We start from the raw sequence: 14,668 nt of genomic DNA, 5'->3' as shown, positions 1-14,668 counted from the left end.
GGTTTTATGAGCACTGTAGCGCGCCCTGTAGAGCGAGTGTCCCTTATTTACAAACAAAACGGCCAGTTAAAAGTAAAACATACACCTTCCTGTATTGAGTTATAACACTAGCAGTGGTTCTCAAAGTAGGGTTCAGGGACCCCAGCAGGGGCCCTCGGGGGGGGGGGGGGTTCCCAGTAAAATGAGGAATAGTTTAATTTCACCAGCTAGATGTTATAGTCCAGAGAGAATGGAGACACAGCAGTGACGCATTCACACTAAGTGGAGTGCAGCGCACTACATTTCCGAGACGCCAAAGCATTTCCAGGGGTCCCCAGCCAAAAACGAGGGGTTGAGAATCCCTACCATAATTGGTGCACCTATTTCCATTCTCCAGGACTTGTCACTGACCTGCTTTTCCACACTCAAGATGTTCAGCTGCTTGTTGTTGAGCTGCAGGGTTAGAAGATCTTCTGCTTCAGCCTTCAGATGGACAGGCCTACAGCAGAGAGAGAGAGAGAGAGAGAGGGGGGGGGGGGGGGAGAGTTAGAAGACATTTAACAAAATGGGTGACGATATACTGTACACACCTGCAGAATCCTTCTCCAAATAAATGCACAGTTTATGTGTTTCAAAAGGAAAGGGGGGCGGCGGTGGCTCAGGGGTAGAGCGGCCCGAATGGTAACCACAAGGTTGCCAGTTCGAACCCGGGCTCCCCCAGAGTTAGTGTCGAAGTGTCCTTGAGCAAGACACTGAACCCCTAATTGCTCTCGATGTCCTGGTTGGTGCCTTGCATTGGTTTCCGCTGCCATCGGTGTGCATGAATGCGTGAATGTAATGCACAATCTATGTAAAGCACCTTGGATAAAGGCACTATATAAATGCACCATTTACCATTTACCATACTTGACTAAAGGGTTACTTGACTAAAGGGTGTGATTTCTAAGACATTTTGGACGGATGTTGCTGAAAATTTTGCAAAATTACATGCCTCATTTCATGAGCTATTTTGCCGCCTGCTCGGTGGAAGACAAATAAAAAGTTTAAAAGTAGCCAAATTTGGCGGAGGTTATTCAGGGACCAAATGGTCTGAAATGGGAACAGGTTGAAAGGAGAGAGAAGGTTTTGAATAGAAAGAAACTGCAGCCAATTTCATCCCTATTTCCCCTGCACAGTGGGGGGCAGTGGGCTTTCAGGGATGGATTGTCTGTCTGTGTGTGTGTGTGTGTGTGTGTGTGTGTGTGTGTGTGTGTGTGTGTGTGTGTGTGTGTGTGTGTGTGGTTGTGCGTGCGTGTGGTTTACAGACACTTTTGCTAGTAGCCAAGATAAGAAAGGCTATTTTGTTTTTCCATTGACACGCAAGCACACGCACACGCACACACACACAAAACATCTTATGTTAAAACATTTTGTATTTACATATATTTCCTATAATTTTCTTCAAGATGGACTGACAAATTGATGCAAGTGTGAGTGTGTGTGTGCTTGCGTGAATGCGTGCGTGCACACGTATGTGTGTTTGATAAATTGCGTTATATACATTGAAGTCATATATCTGGGAGGCTGAATAAATAACGAGCTTGGAATTCGTAATCAAAGCCTTAAGTGTTGTGATGATTATTGTCAGGACAGGGAGTGAGACCAAATGCGTGCCTGTGTGTGTGCCTAACTGCCTGTGTGTGTGTGTGTGTGTGTGTGTGTGTGTGTGTGTGTCTGTGTGATTAAAGAAGGTTCTCAATTTCTCAAGCTGTCACTCAGGCCTATTAGGCAAGACTAACAAAATTAGTCATGAATATGCAGTAATAACATGCAAATTGCCACCCCCACCCCTGGCCCCCAGTGTGTGTGCGTGTGTGTGTGTGTGTGTGTGTGTGTGTGTGTACGTGTGTGCATGCGTGCATGTGCCCTGAGGGCTATAAACATTGGTTCTGTAAACCCAATTCTTTCTACATCATTACAGCAGCGAGGCATAATTCATAAGAATACAAACATGTGCATATGACACACACACACACACAGACACACACACACACAGCATGCCAGGGCTAATATATAGCAGGTTCCTGTTAACCATTTGATTAAAGAGTAAAGTGGCAGGCTGGTACAGTGGCACTGGCACGCGCATATACACGCAGTGCCACACACACAATGCAGCGCTTGTGTGTGTGTGTGTGTGTGTGTGCGCGTGTCCCCAGGGTGATGTCTGACACGAACAGGGAGCTGCCACAGCAATTAACCTCTCTGTTAATGAGAGGAGCCCTGACAAGCTGCCAGATGGCACCGCCTGGCACGCTTCCCCCCCCCCCACACACACACACACACACACACACACACACACACACACACACACACACACACACACACACACACACACACACACACACACACACACACACACACACACACACACACACAGGTTGCACTCTCTGCCCTACCCTCCTCACAACCTCAGAGAGAGGCAGAGAGGCATAGCATTTTTTTACTGTTGGTACTTTAATACTTAAAAAATGTTGTACAAATTTCATGGCTTTTACTTCTACTACCTAACATACTATTTCTACATTGTGGTATTGATATTTTTACTCATGTAAAAAGTCTATTCCCACCATGATCAACGTTATTGTCACAACAGTGGGTGGAATTCTTTCTTTGTGCAAGCTCCATCATAAGAGAAAGAGGGGGAGAGATAAAAACAAACAAAGGATCTACATATTTACACAAAGTACTGCGTATCTATCCGGTGCGGTACGTACCTGAGGTAAGACATAAGGTGAGTAAGTATACCTGAGCAAAACACGTTTTACATGCAGGAATAAGGTGCAGAGTGTCAGCGAGTGTCGACCACAGAGTCCAGTCACCGCGGGCGTACAGCCGGCGGAAGTGCTCAGCCTGGTATTCCTAAACGTAACCTAAGTAAACTATGCTTAAGCGGTTAAACCTAACCTTTTTTCCAACCTTATAACCTCAGTAAAACTGTGCCAAAACCTAGCCCTATTCTTAAAACGTAACCCCAGTAAAACTATGCAATATGCATAACCTTAAACATATTTCTAACCTTATTCTTAGTAAAACAAATACAAACGAATAGGTCGGCGGAAAAAACGAGGGCGAGCTTGCTTTAACCCATTTTGGGCGGGAACCCCTTTTGGTGTTAGCACTATGTTATGCTTTAGCTATTGAAAAATAGCAGATCTACAAGCTCATATCGTGCCACCGAGTGGCGCGCTACGAGCTTGTAGGTCTGCTATTTTTGAAAAATCGAAGAACGACTGACATAGAAACATAGCTTTTTCAGAAAACTGGCGGCCAGGTAACTGACTCTGGGTATAATCTGCAGCCTGCAGCTACAGTAAGTCTAATAACCACTGCCTACACCCCACTGCTACTGGTTATCAGATGCACTCTGTCCTCCTCCTCACTCCATCTCTGACAGCTCCATGTCCACATTGCAACCCTGCAGGTGTCACAACACACAACAGAGGAGATGCCAGTGTCAAGCTATAGGGGCTATGATATGATATGCATATATTTGTGATTTTAAGTAAGTTTCAAATGTAACTATTTAAAAACACATCGAATCAGAACACAAACAAGGAAATATCAACACTAATCATGTAACACTATACGACACAGTGTTTGCCTCATGTAACAAACTACGATTTTAAACAACAAACGTTTAATTAAAATAAATAAAATATGTATTTATGACCAGATGTCTGTGTACAATAACATGACTGGCTAAAGTGGACCCAGGCCAGGACACAATCTGCATGGGTAAGATGGGTAAGTAAATGTATATCTTTCCCCCTAATGTTTAGGTTTAAAAAATATATGCAAGTGCATGAGGATGTAAAGAAATATGGGGACGTTTTGGGAAGACTGTATATTAAGGCTGGGTCTGTAATGCATTATATTGCTTATTTATAATCCATTATAATGCACTAATAAGGCTCATTAAAAAAGGTTTATAATTATGCATAACAACTTATAACAAGAGGAGGTAGGAGGTCTCCACTGGCCAGCAAATTATTGGCGACGAATGCGACAAAAACAAAAGAATCCCCATGAATTCAAGGCTCCATGGGGTGAGGAATCAATAGAAAGATTTGGGGGGTGAACTTAATATGCAGTCTAAATGTCCTTTCAGACAGGGAGCGAGTGACGCAGGCGTTGTCGCCTGGATCAGCGGCAGGTCTGCTCCAGGTCTGCTCATGAGGGAGCTCACCACAGCTCACAACAATCCCGGTCTAGTCGCCCGCGGGCGTGCGCACGAAACGAGCACGCCCGCGACAATTTCACAGGAAAGCGCCAGTGAAAATGCACTTGCGCAATCGCCCCCTCAACTTCTATACGCATTCCAAAATGAATGCAACGTCTCTCATGAATTACTAGGCGTGTCAGTCGCTCCCAGTCTGAGAAGGCCTATTTACTGAAGTATCTTTTGTTTTTAGTTATACTGTATACTAAAACAGTATTTGGTTGTTGTCGTTTTGGTTTATTGCCTCAGGCAAACATTGTGCCGCTAGACCACTTTCTACTGAGGCTGACTTCCAGGCTGCTTGCGGTGGCTGTCCTGTCATACCCATAAGGCAGATAGGAGACGTGCAGACAGTGGGTGTGTTTGTGGTGGTTGGTGCATAGCAGTGGTTGAGGCCTGACTCACTAGGCCTCTGAGCCCTTTACTATTGAATTAATGACACTTCTCTTGAGGAATGGGAGATATTAGTATTGATATGTTATCATGGATCACCCAAAAAATAAAAAATAAAGTCACGCCACAGATGGTTAAATGAATAATTAATTTATAAATCTAAAGTATTAAGAAATCTCTCTCTTTCCTATGTGCAAGATTGAAATCCATATTTAAGTCACTCAGGCTTAAAAGGTCTCTAAATAAAATACTTTTTGAAAAGGAAAATTAACGGTAGAGGGTGAGACTGCAACGCTCTATTGTTTGACGGCCTTTGGAGAGGTTTTTACGAAACAAATGTATATTTTTGGTTATAGGTATGTTAGGAAAAATAAGAAGAAAGGTAAATTACTAAATGACCTATTTGGACAGGCAAAATTGGTGACTTCTTTAAGTAGGAAAGAAGAAATGGATGGAGGAGTGATTGTTAATCTTTTTTTTTAATTTAGTCAAAGCAAGAGTTTTGTTTGAATACAAATGTTGTGGATGGATGAATTGGAGGTTTTTAAGGGTGTTTGGGATTATGAACGTGTGCTTTTTTCTGTAAATGATGAGGGAGTCACTTTTGTAAATGAATTGCTGTAAAGAAATCGGGTAAGATCCAATTGTAGTTTGTAACTGATTTTTTAAAGAATAAAGAAGTTGTTAAAAAGTATCTCTCTCTCTCTCTCTCTCTCTCTCTATATATATATATATATATATATATATCAGGCCAAAAGATTCAGGCCAAAGAGAACTTCCCCAGTGAAAGGAAGGGACTGCACACTCCAGATACTCCAGGACAAGTTTTTTCTTTTATTGCACGACACGTTTCGCCGTTTGGCTTCGTCAGGTGCTTTGCATACATGATATATACACATATATATATATGACCTTCCACCGTAGAGTTAGGAAGGACTGCACACTCCCCCCCTCCCCCCCCCCACTATGCATCAAACTGTATTAACTGTTTCGTCGTGTGACTTCGTCAGGAGTGTGCAGTCCCTTCCTAACGCTACAGTGGAAGGTCAATCTGTTTTTAATACCTGTATAGTTTTTGGCACTGTGAAATAAGAACAACATTTCAAGATTGATACAGTTCAAGTTTTATATTCAAAGTTATTTATTAATCAATTTATTCCAGCTTGTAAAAACGTAAGTAGTAAGAGAGAAATATCATGGACATGTATCGTGTGTGTGTGTGTGTGTGTGTGTGTGTGTGTGTGTGTGTGTGTGTGTGTGTGTGTGTGTGTGTGTGTGAGTGAGTGAGTGAGTGAGTGAGTGAGTGAGTGAGTGAGTGAGTGAGTGAGTGAGTGAGTGAGCGAGCGAGTGAGAGAGAGAGAGAGAGAGAGAGTGTCCACAGCCCACCAGGCCAGTGTGTATTGATCAGTTTAGCTTGCCTTAATAAGAGAAGAGAGAAGTCCAACCTGAGAGAGTCAATATGGAGAAAAAGAGACACACCACCACCCCCTACTCCCAGCCTTTGGCCTCCGCAGAGGGGGGGGGGGGAGAGAGACAGAGAGAGAGAGAGAGAGAGAGAGAGAGAAAAAGGGGGTGGGGTGTTTTTGAGACAGTAAAGGTACAGTATAGCTGCATACATCAGTCCAGAGCAACCAACGTTAGTTGAGTTCGGGACGGCTACCCAAACAACTCCCTGAACGGTGGACAGACAAGTGTCAGTGTTCTGGAAGCCAGAGCCTGACCGCCACCACCGCTCGTGCTGTCGGCTCTGACTGAAGCAGAGAAAACACACCTGGATATCACGAGTCACGACCACAACATACTGTGCATGGGGAGTTTATGAGGGAGGTTTTAGCACTAGGTTGTGTTTATGAATGATCACTAGAGGTGTTTGTACCTCCTGGAAGTCTCTTCCAAACCACCACCTCTTTTCACTTTTTACACGCTTAACTGGTGACAGAATGAACTTAAAGTTGGGCTGAATGAATGTGGAAACGATGTGGAATGTCTGACCAATCACGGTAGCCCAACTTGTCCGTGAAGGCAGAACATCTCGGAGGCACTGGCTGAACAGTGAACACCCGACATACAGTTCAGTTCGCTATACAGATGCTTTAACATTTCTGACTGCGAACCTTATCTGAAACTAAGCCGTAGCGTAAATGGGTACAAATCCAGAACCTGTGAAATACTATACTCGACGCACGACAACGGTTCACTTAGTTCTTGCAGTGGGAAAGGGGAGTCAATGTAGTGACTCTCCCGTCATCAAAGAGCATTCTGCGCTCCTCAGCATTACCACGGAGACACGGCGTGTACGCTGTAGACTGACAGGGGAAGTGGAATAACAATCAAAACGTGAGACGTGATCCATCTCAACTCATCTGTTCTCTTCTCCTAACGAGAAGACGTGAAACGTTGAAGTGGAGCTGACGCAGCGCCGCTTCCACTCGCAAGCGCTTTGTGTAATTTTGTCGCCGTCAGGCAAGAAACATTGTATGTCCATGTCTAAACTTTTCGTGAATTAATGCTCTACACACTATACATGGGCAACTGGCGGCCACATGCGGACCCCACCTTGACTTAATGCGGCCCTCAGGTTAATATCAGAATATTGATATTTTATTTAGTTCAGCTGTTACAATGTTACAATTCCAAATGTAAACATGACCCGCTTTAATTAGGCTACTAAATTAGTAGCTTAATGACTAGTATTAAAATCTTATTGTCTTTTTTTATGTCCAATGTACAGTATTTGTATTTAGTTCATGAAGTTAACATAACTTAAAGGCATTTGAAATTACATGCTCTACACATCATACTAGAGTGCCGCAAAAAAGTAGTGAAAATAGCCGATCTGTACGCTCATGACGCGCAATGTGACGGATCGTGAGTGTGTAGATCAGTTATTTTCACTATTTTATAATTTTGGGAGGAAATACTAATAAATAAAGTTTTTTGGACGTACAAGGTTTCCACCCGACAGTGACGATTTGGAAATGTGTTGCCAGAGTTTGCTCATGCCTTCCTCCCCAAATAATAAAAAATAAAACTCTGTCAATGTCTTTTTTCCCCCCACAACACCCGTTACTTACTTTCAGCATTTGAGTACTCCTGACACAAAAAAATAAAAATAAAATAAAATACACACTTGAGTTTAGTCAAGTGTACAAACTTAGATTATGAAGGAAGGGGGGTAAATAATGAAATAATTGGAGGGAGATGGGAAATAAAAAGTGACACCCACACACATCAATACAATGATAGATCAGTGTGTGTGTGTGTGTGTGTGTGTGTGTGTGTGTGTGTGTGTGTGTGTGTGTGCGCATGCTTCCATGCCATGCATGCGTGCTCAGCTCAACGCAATTTCAACTCAAATATATAAATAAATCTTAGTGTAGATAAACAAAACCAGCGGAAATGGGGAAAAGTAGATAAAAGACTTAAGCTTCACCATGAGTTCATGTATACCTCCCCCCCCCCCCCACACACACACAGTCACACACACACACCTGGCAGAGTGATGTTACCCTCGAGGGTGGTTTTCTATCCGCTGTGTTTAATGTTGACGCTGGTGGCAAGAAGCGCACACGCGGCACACACACACACACACACACACACACACACACACACACACACACACACACACTCCACCTGCCTCCCGTTTCATTTCACCAGACCTGATTTAGTCACTTAATTTGCTTTCTTTCTTGTTTTAATATGTTATTGTACACGCGGCCATTTTAGAGACGCTCCAGGTGTGATGTAAATCCCCTCACTGTCGACAGCGGCACGTTGTTTGATGATCCGTTGACCTTTTGGCTGGGGACTTTAAAGCACATATCTGTGACGACTACCGTGTGACACCACATACGGATCTGCCTTTAGCATTTTACTCTGCAGGTTTGACTCCACTCGATTATAAAAATGATCTATAATCAATCCTTATTATCATCATTATTATTTTTTGTATTAATAATATTAATAATCTATCCCTATTTTGAGCATGTCATAGTGTTGCTGATCGGTTTCAGTGGTATCATTTCTATTAAAGTGGCTATAAGCAATAATATGTCAAAATTTTAATTTTTCTTTCTTCTTTACTCTTTTGTATTCAGACAGCCTGCAATGGGTAAAACTCTCCCAAAAACAATGTAGTCTCTGTGACACATCTAGGGGCCGCAATCTGCATTCAAAGATTTACCTAGAAGCTTTGTCATTGGTCGATTTGCCTGTCTACTTACTGATTGGTTAGTCATTTCTGCAGTGTCACAGAGACTACATTTTTTTGGGGGGGGAGCGTTTTACTCATTGCTGGCTGTCTGAATACAAAAAAAAAGTAATTAAAACTTTGACATTATTGTCTCCACCAGGCCGAAGGCATGTGGGGAGAGTATGTTTTGCACTCCGTCCGTCCGCGTGTCCGTCCGTCCGTCCGTCCGTCCGTCCGTCCGTCCGTCCGTCCGTGTGTGTGTCCGTGTGTCCGTGAACAGCTAATCTCGGCCACCGTTAACCCGGTCGATGCCAAATTTTGCACACACACTCCCTGGATGCCAACGATGAACCTCTGCCCCAAACTTTCCAGCACGGCCTGTTATAGCGCCACCAGGAGGCCGCTTTGTGCAAAACAAGTTTTTGCACAGTACACCTACAGATTTTGTCCAAACATCACGCAAATTGGTACACAGTCTCTCTAGAGCCATTCAACGAAACGGGTCTTTCAGATTTATCAGACTCCATCCTGATTGGTTAAGATTGGCTTCCAAAGTTCACAGGAGTGCTCAGTTTCAAACAAAATGCTGCAAATCATGAACACATCGCGTGATTTCCGTGAAATTGTGCACCCACATTCCCACTAGGCCGAGGACGAAATGCCACATGAACAATTTCAACTCAGCCTCAAGGTGGCGCTATAACTGGCCGAAAAGTGTTTTTACCTCTAACTGCACGGATCTGTGGATAACCTGGTGGAGACCTGTGCCCGGAAGGGCACTTTTTCTAGTTGCTTATAGTTTCCAGCAACGTCTCATCATAGAGAGCACCTCTCCGCCCCCTCACCGTGTTGAGGGGCAGACTGAACGTCTCATCATAGAGAGCACCTCTCCGCCCCCTCACCGTGTTGAGGGGCAGACTGAACCATACCAACGTCTCATCATAGAGAGCACCTCTCCGCCCCCTCACCGTGTTGAGGGGCAGACTGAACCATAGCTGAACGGCGTGAATGTCAATTCACACGCTTTGCGTTTGTAAAATTACTCATTTTCCGACTAAAGATTGAACGGAAAGGAAGAGAGCTTTATCGGAGAGCTTTATTAGGAAGAGAGCTTTATCGCCGCAAAATCGGGGATATTATGAACACACGTCACTCACACACAGAATGGAAAGATTTTGACAGCTAATGGCCCACTTTCAAGGCTACAACTGATGCGCAGCGCAGTAGCCTACCTTATGGAAGGAACAAACTATATAGGCCTACATGCAATTGCTTAGCGAGAACATCTGCAGAAATCGTTCATGCCCCATGTTTATTTTAGATCGGGTGGTTTTTTAACTGTTAAATCTGTTCATTGAAAATCGCTGATCTGCAAGCTCACTGGGTTGTAGATGGATTATAATTATACTAATAGTGATATATAAATAAAATCATGACATGACCAGCTAGACACCCAATTAAAATAGAAACCTCATAGATTATATAAATGTGTATGTGGCTTAATTAAATGACCAGTGCTTGGCTGTTATGCATCCACCGTTCTGTGCACCGTCATCGCCGTCTCATTAGCTGATACTTGATTGTTTGATAGAAAGTCCAGACAATAAAATCCCTTCTAAAGTCCTTCTGTTATGGCACAAGTATGAACCGAGCAAATGCTGCACCATTAGTAGTGTAATAGCATGGAAAAGTCACTGTTACTTTACATTTACATGCTCGTCATGTCATTCTAGCAAAGTGATTGGTCTGTGTCTCTCCTAGGGTCCTACTTGCCCCACAACAAGGATGCAGGCTGGAAGCGACAAATGTTTACGCCACTTTTGGGATATTTTGTTGGGCCCTATACACAGAATTCCTGGCCACGCCCCCTACTTCCGTTTCATTCTTTATTTTGGAGCGTGACTGGCAAGGATTTCCGGTAGCCGTGTTGACAGTTTGTTTATCATCCTACCGTCAAGACGTGTTTGTTTGTTGATTCTCGTACTTAGTAGCTACTACTTACCACTTAAAGCTGCAGAAAATAATCGATAGTTGGAGCCCTACTCCAAACTCTGGCAACTCTACGTTTGGCAGTTTGGTGGTGGTATAATGTAGATTGAATCCCATACATTTCTTAGCTATATTCTTCCAAACAAGTAACAAGTAACAAGTTTATGGAATCTAAATAACTGAAATCAGTCGTGGCCAATGAGAACTGTAATCCATGGATTCTCCTTATTGCTACGGTTGAAAGGGGCACGTTTGCCCACACGGACATATCCCGAGAAATGTTCAAAAGTTGAACCGTCACAGCTTTGTGTGTATATGTCTATGACCTACAGTATCCATACAGTAGCGTCAAGACTCGACTCAAGAGGCATCAAGAGAGCACCTAGAACTGGGTTTTTAAGCAGCTGGTGGATGAAAATGGCACTCGTGCGCGGCCTCAACTTGTAGCGTCGGCCATAGGTGCCGGAGGAAGGGTCAGAAGCGTCTATATGTCCCCGCACTATTGGGAGATGACTGGTCTAATTATGTATTTAGTTTTCCCGACCCAGTTAAAGTGAAAGCCGAGAAAGCACGCACGCACAAAACGCATCAAACCTTCGTAGACTCAATGGTGTGACTCGTGAGTGATCATAAACATGCGATTTAATGTCATTCTGGTGCAGCTTTCTGTTTTTATTTATTTTATGTCAGCTACACTGATCTCAGAACCAATTTCAGGGGTCCATTAGGGTGTGGGTCCATCATTTTTAACCCGTGAAGATCTATGTGTATACTATTATGCTACTATAAAATGTATTCTCTATTATATGTTCATTATTTATTCTGATTTCCTTATTACTAAGTGATGTTTATGCAATCCAATGTTTCATGTAGGCATGAATGTTCCTTATTAAATAGAAATTACTTTGTAAGCACTAGCTGGTTAAAGACTAGATTGTAAATATTAGTTAGTAAATTAAATTCTGAGGAGCCGGAGGACTCATCCACTGGTTACACTCTTCGGAGCAACAAAAAAATTATAATAAATTGTCCCCGCACTTTTGAGCGCCTGATGGTGCCCCTGGCGTCGGCAAAGTGATTCTGTTTTTTTGATGACGCTACAAGTTGAAGCCACGTGTGAGCATCATTTAGACCCACCAGCTGTTTAAAAACCCGGAAGAGACGCCTGGTCTATGCGCTCTCTTGACGCTACCGTCGTCTGTACATCATCACAATGAAAACGCACAGCTTTGTGTTATGTCCGTCTGTATGATTTTTGATGATGAGAACATCATCGTGCTCATAATATACAGACAGACACACACACACACACACAAAGCTGTGCATAGGATAGCCAAGTCCCTCATCCTTGATATGAAAGGCGGTGCTGCACTTTCACACGTGTGATTTGTTACTTCTTACTGTCAATTAGGAAAAAGAATGTGAATTTCATAACCAGACAACATTAACATTCAATCAGGGAAGCACCCAATCCTAGCGGCACTTCAGTGCCCGGTAATATTGGACCCGTTTTACATAAGTCTGGGTTTTCAGTCTCGGCCAGACAGTGACGGGGAAATCTGCAATCAGTCCATAGACACAGCACGTCCATACATATGTATGAACGCAAAGTTTTCAGATTCAGCAAATTACTCTTTCATCAGTTTTGTCAAAATGTGTGAAACTTATCATCAAAACCTCTTTGTGAGGTTGAGACAGGACAAGTCTTACACAGCCTGGGAGCATTGCATGGTGGGAAGTATCATATCGGCGCTGTCGGGTGGAAACCTTGTCCAAAACCATTCCTGTTATCGTTGTTGTTTAAAAAAAACATTTTACAATAGTGAAAACAGACGATCTACAAGCATCACGCATCACGATGCGACACGTCGTGAGATTGTAGATCGGCTATTTTCACACATTTTGTGTGACTGTGATGATGAAACTATAGGGTATCAATTTACAAAAAAAAATTAGTTGAAAATTTGGAGATACAAGGATTCCGCTCAACGACGACCACATGGAGATTTGCATATTGCTATGGGGACAGCGGTGCTGTCGTGACTCCCCGGGGAGCTCCACCTCCCCAGGGAGAAGGGAAGTACCCGGGGCCAGCGCTGATACCGATATATCTGCAGTACCAGAGTGTGTGTGTGTGTGTGTGTGTGTGTGTGTGTGTCGTGTTCAGGAAGTTATTAGGTACAAGTTCTAAATCATTCGAGAAAAGCAGTAAACTTTCTTTCTTGACAAAGAAAATGTGTAAAAAACAGAGCAGTCTGGTGCTCAGGTGGCTGCCCACCACTACTGCGAAGGCTGGGGGTTCGAATCCACCACTGCATCCGGCTTCGTCAAGCGCCTATACGCGTGGGAGGGAAGCCGGGGCGGGGAGGGTGATATTTGTCAGTCACTATAGGTGACTATAGTTTTGGGTGGGAGGAGTAGGTCCCCCCCCTGTGGGGGCTCCTCACTGGCTGGTGAGTCAGTAGGATACAACTGCAGTAACAGATGTATGTGGGTAGGAATTATTTGGCATAACTCAATAAATACTTACGTGTGTGAGACCCGTGTCCGATTGGGTCCTTCAGCGTGAATGTCCTCAGACTCGACCCCCAAAGCCTAAAACAAAAGAGAGAAAATAAACAAATAATCAGCAATCATATATTTTTCATAGTTCAAATTGATCATTTCCAAGACAAGGGCAGCAGCAGCACAGTTCACCAGATTCAAATTAGCTCCAAAGCCGACAGGATCAAATATAGTGGGAGGGGGAAAAAAACAGATGAGAAGATGAAATGTGAAATATGATTATGCTAATGGCTCAATAATTGGGTTTGGCATCGTTTTCTTCGCTTGGGGATTAAATCTGAGTGAAAAAACTCAGAAGTTCCTCTAAGTTCCTCTAAGTTTGCCGTTAATTTTGAGTTCCTCCTCAGATTCAATAAAACAACTTGGACTGAAATAACTTCCACTTCCCTCTCTTAACCAGAGTTATGATATATCTAGAGGGCGGACAACCCCGCCCACAGCTACTCATTTCAATGGATGTTGCTCAGTGGCGTTTGAACTTTGAAGCATCCGGATTCCGGGAGTTTGCCTTGAAGCACCACTGTCGGCTATAGTTGGCTCGCGCTGCATGGGTCTCAACTTTGAGGTTAACTTTTGCGTCATGACGTCCACCTCCATGAACATTCTGCAGTTCCAGCTTTGGCCAGCAGGGTAGCTTGTGGGGGCTTGCTCTTAACCACAGTAAACCACTTAAACTCTATAGAGTCCCTCTGGACTCTATGCAAGGCTCCGTCTGGTTTTCACTCTACACATGAATGTACCTTAGGGGAAAATAGCAGATCCACAAGCTTAAACGACGCATTGTGAGCTTGTAGATCAGCTGACTTTCGCTGAGTTCGCAGATGCTATAGGGTTAATGTGTTCATGAGAGAGAGAGAGAGGCAGACAGACAGAGAGAGAGAGAGACATGGCAGCGCTGGTGAAATATGGGCAAGCGTGCACTCTATGGCTGTGGTGACAGAGGTCACTCTGGGAAAAGGAAATCAATGCTGACACTAATGACTCACAGGTCAACACATAGCCCTGTGTGTGTGTGTGTGTGTGTGTGTGTGTGCGTGCGTGTGTGACGTGTGTGTGTGTGTGTGTGTGTGTGTGTGTGTGCACACTCGCGCGTGTAGAGAACTAGACGTTGTGAAGACCATGCATTTTCCTGGTCCTCACAAGAGAAATAGTTGTTTTATGGTTTAAAGACGGATGAGGTTGGTGTTAGGATTAGATATTCAGAGGTTAGGTTTATGTTTTGGATACTTTCGATGCTGTCCTGTAATTTGTATGTTCTCACAAATATGGAAATACAAACAAGTGTGTGCATC

At 43.6% G+C, this 14,668-nt stretch overlaps 1 protein-coding gene across 1 annotated transcript in view; it reads right to left on the bottom strand.

Moving 5' to 3' along the window:
- pmfbp1 (polyamine modulated factor 1 binding protein 1) overlaps positions 1 to 13,405 on the bottom strand; it is a 137,856-nt gene extending 124,451 nt beyond the window's left edge. Inside the window, exons 1-2 of the mRNA XM_083777761.1 lie at positions 13,342 to 13,405; positions 391 to 478 (exon numbers count right to left, since the gene is read on the bottom strand). The gene's annotated coding sequence lies outside the window, so the exon portion shown is untranslated. The remainder of the gene's footprint in view (positions 1 to 390; positions 479 to 13,341) is intronic.
- Positions 13,406 to 14,668: the final 1,263 nt, after the last annotated feature.

Source organism: Protomyctophum parallelum (genome assembly GCF_964188405.1).
Source record: "Protomyctophum parallelum genome assembly, chromosome: 12".
Classification (NCBI taxonomy): Eukaryota; Metazoa; Chordata; class Actinopteri; order Myctophiformes; family Myctophidae; genus Protomyctophum; species Protomyctophum parallelum.
Note: the sequence above shows the minus strand (reverse complement) of the source record. Positions and strands in the feature narration are given on the sequence as shown.